Here is an 8,267-nt window from a genome sequence, read left to right as displayed (position 1 = left end):
ATCGTCCGAAATTGATGGGAACATTGTATCCATCTACGAATATATACTGCATGCGAGACAGATTACTCAGCATTTCGATCAGAAAGACTTTATGAACCATGTCCAAAAAGCATCATTCATAAATTGAGAGATCATAAACATGTAAGGGTAGAGAGATAAGATAACGTGTTCCATGGGCCATCAAAGAATTTGCTTTGGTAAGAAAGGGAGTATATATTTATGATTTGGTAACAGCATTCGTCAGTATGATGATGTCACGCGAAACTTTTTTTTTCCGAAATTTAATATTTCAAGTTTGTAACAGTTAAAAAATATATATATTTGAAATGTAACATTTAGGTCCCCTGGAATCTACATGAAAACTAAACCTTAAGATTGGGTTGAAAATTGAAAATATTCATACGTGTTAATGATGTTTCGAAAAGTCTAAAGTTACATTTCATTTTTTTGTTACTTTACATTATAAATTTTACGAAATTCGAAAACTAAAATTCGTTTCATATTTATGCTTTTAAAAAAAGCTGAAATTCACTTTTTGCCCTAAAAAATGAAACTTTAGGCTCATTAGAGAGGACTTTTAAACTTGACTAAAACAATTGATACATAATTGAATTTTGAAAAAATTCCAAATTTTTTAGTTCGCCCTAATGTATAGTTATGATTTGATAGCGACAGTACCTTCATATATCTAAATTACAAAAAGTTAGATTCTTGTTGATTTTATAACCGTCGTTGAACAGCCGACCTAATTTTTATGACTACTAATGTTGAACTCCGTAGCCTTGTAATTTTGAACCCAATCTAGAAGACAAGGGAACTCCTGGATTGAGTATTGGGAGAAATTTACTTTCGTGGAAAACTTTTTTGATGGAGCTAACCTGCATTTGCGTTACATGTAGAGGAAGATCACGAGAACCTCCCACGGTTAGCCTGACGCAAGAGGACTCTAACACATGATACATCTACCTCTAAGGATGTTTCAAGTCAGCACTGTGGTCGTTGCAAGCTGGATGCGGAATTCGCATCGACTGGGATTTGAACCCGGTTCGCCTCATTGGAAAGCGAATTCTCTATCCCCTGAGTCATCCCGGCTCAGATTCCTGTTGATTGTAAAATAACAAGTTTTCCGGCAAATTTAACTAAAAAGATTTACTTTATAAATATTTTGAAGGGTTCTAGGCATTATAATCATAGGCCACGTTTTTCAAATTGTTTCGGAGAGCCTCTTTTTAGCCTAAAAAAATCTAATTTATTCTAAAATCTAAATATAAAATCCAATTTATTTCTAATGACTTTTGCAATGTTCTAAACATTTTTCTATAAATTTTTACATCTTAAGCATATGTTACATCCAGAGCCAGTCCATTTAAGCTTCTTAATTATCAGTACTTTTACTATGAAGGTCGCTATTTTCTATTTTATTTATTTATTTATATTTAGCTTTATAGGTTTGGATGTTCGTGCAAAACGAAACTACTGGAAAATATTTCGTTACTTAAATCTTCAACGTATCGTGACACGAAGGAGTTATTTTTGAAGGTCGAGCGACGGTTGTCATGGTGACCAATTTCTAGTTCTATAAATTTCTTTTACCCGTGGGAATATAACATAGCCTTCAGGTGTATAGTAAATGAGAACTGTTGAGAGATAATTCGATTCCTATTAGTTGGTTTTATTTTTTACTAAAATAATACGTTATTGTTACACATCTATAAATAACAAAAAGTATGCAGTTATTTCTGTAAAAATAAATTTTTTTATACTGCTTGTAATACAGCTTTGCAGCGATTTTGATATAAGCCCCGCAAACCCCCACGTATGGAAAATAAGGACCAGTCCCACATTTCCAGAAAACAGGATGCAACGAGCGAAAATCGGAAAACAACGTTATATTTTTGATGAAACTAAAGACCTGTGAAAAGCGATCATTAATAACGAAGATTTGTGTCCATTTTCAACGGTTCATGAACTTTTGCACAAAATTGACGATTGGATTTACATCTTGTGCTTTTTGAGGATTACGAAGTTTTGATAAATCAATAACGTGAAAAATCTGTTCTCCCCGAGAGTTATTACACGAAGATAGGCCGCATTGGGAGAAAATGGTTCCTGAGACAAAAACCCAGATAGCAAAATAAGGTTTATGCGGTTTACGTGTTTGTTATGCCGTTTACGTGTAAACCTTCTAACCTTAAAACGAGATCTGTGACGATCTGCTTTATTCTACGCACCCTAATCCGAAACCTTGGAAAACAACCTTCTATATAGAAACCTTAAATCGAGGTTGAATTAGGGTTTTCAAGCGGGAAAAAAATCCTTCAATAAAGCTAGTCTCAATGTGAAAATTATCTTAAATCGAGGCAATTATAAGGTTTCTTTTCGCAAACTCTAGTATGCTCAGGTAAAATCCACCTTGTCATGAAATTTTAATGGACAATGCAATTTGATCCTGTCGATAGTGTGACATCAGCTAAAATGTCATTATGGATCTAATGACAATACATTTCAAAAAGCTTTAAAAAATAATTTTTAATCCTTTCAGGATGAAGTGTTTGAAACTGCAATATTTTACTTTATTTGAAAAAAGGTTTTTAGTACAAACATTTGCGGGACAATAAAAATTTGGACACAATGTTGCCTTAAGGTTACATGTTTCCTGAGATAATAGAACGATCAATTTAAATTCTAAAACACATTGTTTCTAATTGAAATGTCTGTTGTCAGTATTTTTCTAATGGTGTTGTTCTAAGCTCTTACTATCTGAGGAGGGAAAAAAAACCTATATTTTAATACTCCTGGTAACCTACAGCTTTTTCGAATTCTAGCTATTTCGAAATTTGAAACAGCTTTTAGCAAAAACTTGAGCCAATTGTTATCACTAAGGCCCGGATTTTGATGACATTTGCATTTTTTTTTTGCATTTTTTGGACATTTTTTGTCTTTTAGAGCATTTTTTGAGATTTATAGGGCATTTTTCTTTAAATTTTGGTGCGTATTTTGCATTTCAATGCATTTTTTAAAGTTTTTTTGTTAATTTTTTCCAATTTTTATTATTTTTTATCAATTTTCATTATTACACTGGCTTCCAAACAATGAAGAAAATCTATAGGATATTAACATGTGAAGCAACATCTTTTCAAATTGAAGAAGAATTGTCAGTAAGTGAGACCGTCTTTCTCAAGTACGCACCTATAACATCAGTAGATGTTGAAAGAATCTTCTGCAGGAATGAAAATTTACTTTCAGACAAGAGACGCTCGTTTACATTTCAAATTATCAAAAAACATTTAATAATCCAATATAATTCAGATATTTAGTAACATTATGAGATAAAAGTTGTTATATCCATTAAAGTTTCTATACAAAATAAAAATATTTTGGTGTCAATATATTTTCCTTTTTTTGCTATTTTAGGATATAAAACATATTTTTCAAAATTTAATGAATGTAGAACAAGTATTGCATTGCTTTATATTTTTAAAATGACTCATAATAATTTTAAAGAACAAAAAAAATTTTTAATTCAATATTTTTACTTTATTTAAGACATTTTTTGCATTTTTAAGGGCATTTTTTGCACTTTTTAAGGGCATTTTTTGCACTTTTTAAGGGCATTAGTTGAGATTTTTTAGGTCATCAAAATCCGGGCTCTAGTTATCACGTTTTTAATTAAAGCGTGTTTTAAAGGTCTTTTGCCGCGGAAAATAAGACAGCTTTATTGATTCCCAAAAAGTCTTCCGTGGAATCCTAAGACAAGGCTCTATGGAAACGTTACAGGGGTTCGAAAAGTTCGAAATTTACCTTCAACTAATCATGTTTTTTGTAACCTGTTAATTTTTCTATACCTTGACAACAAACTGTTATTTGTTTGGTATATTTAGTTATTTTCAGGATTATTTTGGTTATTTATTTAAGTGCTATCCCAGAAAGCATGTAAACCTTGCGGCAACCTTGTGTTCGGAATTCTCTTTTTATTGTCACGAAAATGTTTGTTCCAAAAACCTTTTTTCAATAAAGCAAAAATGTTGCAGTTTCAAACCTTTCATCCGAAACGGATTAAAAATTATTTTTAAAGCTTTTTTGAAAAGTATTGTCACTTAGGTAAAATGGTCACTTAGTTCCAAAATGACGTTTTAGAAGACGTCACACTAGCGATCAGGGCTAAAGGTCTGGTTTCTTAGGACAAGCGCCTTATCTGAGCGTCAGCGGGACGTCAACGTCCAACTGTCGCCAACAAAATATTGGTTTGTTAGCTCAAGGCCTGGTTTCTTAGAACTAGCGCCTTATCTGGGCGTCAGCGGAAAGTTGACGTAGAGCTGACGCCAAAAAAATACTTTTTTGTTAGCTCAGCTTGAGCAGTCGGTCCAACGCAGACATTATCTCTCATTGCGCATGCGTTAATAACGTAAACAAATATTTATTTTGAATTTGTATTGATTTTGTTATTGTCGACTAGTGTTTTAGAGAACAAATAATGACTTTGTCCAAGAAAAAACGCATTATAGCTGAGTTAAATGAAGAGTGCTATGTTTAATGTCAAAATCAAAATCTTGGCTGATTTCAATGCTCTGCTGGATGTTGTCCGCCATTGCTTCTGTGGTTAACGTCACGTTGTAATCCAACTGCAGTTGAGTTGGACGGCAGTTGTAGTTCAAGATGAGCGTTCAATGACGTATACTATCAAACTCACAAATGGACCAATCAGAGGTTAACGCTGATCAGGGCCGGCCCTAGGGTAGGGCGATCCGGGCGGCCACCCGGAGCGCAATGATCTAGGGGCGCCAAAATGATAGTTGACAAGATTGAGAGTCGGCAGGCGGAATTTATCATTTTTATTTCTAAGCACATAATTCAAATAATATAATATATTTAAACATTAAGGCAAAATCTAGTTGAATCCAATTCAACATGACAAAACCACTCAATCGCCGCCTTTCAAGAATTGACAAGTTTTTCGGCCCCTGGAAACAACAATTTTGAAACCAAGCGAAACAAGATCTAACAGCCCTTTTTAACTGCATATAAAAAGGAAGTAGACTTAAATCAATGCATTATTTGCCACTAGACTTCGGCTGGTGTGAAATAAAATAGTTTGTTTAAATTGTTAGTGCAAAAAAGCTTTAAAAAAGTGCTTGTGCAAATTGTCCAGTGCGTTTGGCTTCTGTGAAGGAAAGTGTTTTAATTTTTTTTCTTTTCATTTTTAAAAACAAATAAATCCATCAGACATAAGCCAAAAAAAGGGTGGGGGGTGGATTTCAAAAATTAGAGTTTAGATCAAAACATGGCTTGTGTGGTATCAAATAAAAGGTAATTGAGTCTGGAATTGAATAAAATGCATTTAATTTTTTTAAGCCAGTGGCGAACAAGGGGGGGGGGGATTTCAAAAATTAGAGTTTACATCAAAAAATGTCTTGTGTGGTATAATTTTTTTTTTGCCACTGGAGGTACCTACAATGAAAGGGGGGATTTGGTGTTAATCGTGTGAGCTTAGATGCCCATAAATTGGCAGAGTATTTTTCATTTTGTTTGTCCTTCGTATTAAAAAAAATTGGGTAGTTATATATTACAAATATAAAAATAAAATGTAGGGAGTACACTCTAAAAATAGGCTTAAAGTAGAAAACATGCGCGGTCAAGGGTATGACAATGGTTCGAATATGAGAGGAGAAAAATCGGGAGTACAAACAAGAATCAGAAATCTAAACCCCAGAGCATTTTATGTTCCATGCAGCAGCCATTCGCTAAATTTGATTGTAAACGATATGGCAAAATCATCGTTTGAGGCAGCCAACTTCTTCAATATTGTTCAAAAGTTATATACATTTTTTTCTTCCTCTTTTCGTTGGGCAATATTACGGAAATATATTGATGCTTACACCCTAAGACCATTGAGTGATACGCGATGGGAAAGTCGAGTCAACTCATTAAAAGCTCTGCGGTTTCAAATTGGTTCAATTCACGATGCTTTGTACAGCATATATGAAGATTCAGAAATCGATAATATGATCAGAGACGAGGCTAGTGGATTATTAAATAATTTGAAGCAGTTCAAATTTATATGCTCTGTTGTGATCTGGTACAAAATTTTGAGTCATATTAACCCCATCAGAAAACTTTTGCAAACTGTAAATTTTGATAGGTCACGAGCTATTGATATGCTTAGTAACTGCAAACTCTTCTTTGAAAACCTGAGATCAGATTAAACTTTTGAAAGCATCATTTTAGAAGCAACCGAACTTTCTTCAGAAATTGACCTGGAAGCTAATTTCGAAACCACCAAACTCACACTACGCCATCGTGTCAGAAGCAAAACAAGAACGTTTTTGCATGAGGGCCCGGATGAACCCGTTCAAGACCTCAAACAAAAATATAAAATAGATTTTTTTTTCACACTATAGATCGAGCAATAAATGCCTTGGAAACCAGATATAATTAGCTAAATACTCACAGTAATTATTTCAGTTTTTTGTATAATATTTTTGGTCTAAAAGACATGCCCAGAAATGAGCTACTGGCTCATTGCAAAGATTTGGAAGTAGTTTTAGCTGATGGAAATTCAAGCGATCTTAACGCCCTGGAATTAGCTGATGAAATAAGCATTGTTTCGTCATTAACAAAAAAGGAAACTCCTGTTGAAGTTCTCAAGTTTATAGCTACACTTAAATTCGCACCAAACCTCAGCAAAGCATTGAGAATCCTACTTACATTGCCAGTCACTGTGGCTTCGGGGGAAAGAAGCTTTTCAAAACAAAAAATAATAAAAAATTATCTCAAAACGATGCAGGCGCAAAATCGTCGCAATGGATTGGCAATGATGCTATTACAACACCAAATTAGTGACAAATTAGACTTGAAATCACTGGTTCGTGAGTTTGCCGAAAGAAAAGTTAGAAAAAGGGCATTTTAATTACTTTGGTTAGTTAGAATTTATTTATTATATGGGATATTAGTTTAGTTAGCATTACTACACTTTAATTTTTGTTATTTTGCTATAAGTGCTAAATTTCTTATCTTGTTATCGGATGTTTGAGTTTTTAATAAAACGTTTTTTTTTTCAATGTTTTCTTGACTTTCTGATATGATCGCATGAGATTTACTTTAAAAAAAACGGGGGGGGCGCAAAATTAAGGTTTTGCCCGGAGCGCCAAAATGTCTAGGGCCGGCCCTGCGCTGATTTCCAGCTGACGGCGTCCTGTCCTAAGAAACCAGGCCTTTAAGAGAATAGAAGGGCTAGTTCACTCCGCTCTTAGAACTGAAGCTACGATTTTCCTCCTCATGACGTCACTGTGTCCACAGATCTCGGAAGATCGCACGCAAAGATATTATGATAACTTTGCATCTTTCTCTTTATAAAAAGAAGTTCGACTTTTTCTGGTTATTAGCTTGTGGTGATTGGTGATGAAAATGAATGTTTATATTGAGCTGTTGCCAGATTCTGGAAACTAAAGTTTGAACACAAGAGATGATGCCATCTCATAAAAAGGTTGAGGGAAATGTTTTGCACTGCCACCTGGCGAGCAGAGCTCATCGCCATCTGGTGAGAAGGTGGTTCACCACAAGCTTTCAAACTTTACGTAATTAACACATTATTTCCATTCATAAACATAGTTTAAAAAAACTTTCTTGGCCAGTATATTAAAAAAATGCCATTTTAAACTTATAAAAATATTTTACTAGTTGGCGAAAATGACACTATAAATACTTTATTTTAAAAAGTTCAGTTTTAACTTTAATTATTAAGAAAAATGAAAGTATATATCAATACTTTTTTATCTACATATTCTTTTATAACATTAAGTTGAGTTAAATTTAGAATCCCCGATTTTAAAATATGCCGTTAATAGCAATTTGTTCATACCTTATCATTCGGAAACATCAACCTTAAACTATAATTACTGAAGCAAAATAATAATTTAGGTTCAGAATGACATTAGAAATTTTACAATTGTTTATAGATATTTAAATTTACGATGGTATAATTTATAGATATTTAAATTTAAGAGAGTATAATTTTTAAAAAAAAAATCATAAATATTAAGAACAACTACATTAAAAAATATGTTATGAAATTAGGAGAATTCCAACTATATACTATATATTTTATTTATACTTTTTATTTACATTTTAATTTTCTTTGACTTTATCCATTTTTTTCACCTGCCTTTCTTTTTGAAGTAACGAGGCGGTTTCTATTTAGATAATGAATTTTTATAAAAGTTCTTAACGACAGAATAAACGTATTGCTGTCTTATATTACCTGTGTCATT

The sequence above is a fragment of the Parasteatoda tepidariorum genome, chromosome 8, assembly GCF_982258835.1.
Source record: "Parasteatoda tepidariorum strain Cologne lab strain chromosome 8, Ptep-v5.0, whole genome shotgun sequence".
NCBI classification, from domain to species: Eukaryota; Metazoa; Arthropoda; class Arachnida; order Araneae; family Theridiidae; genus Parasteatoda; species Parasteatoda tepidariorum.
This window is presented reverse-complemented; position numbering follows the sequence as displayed.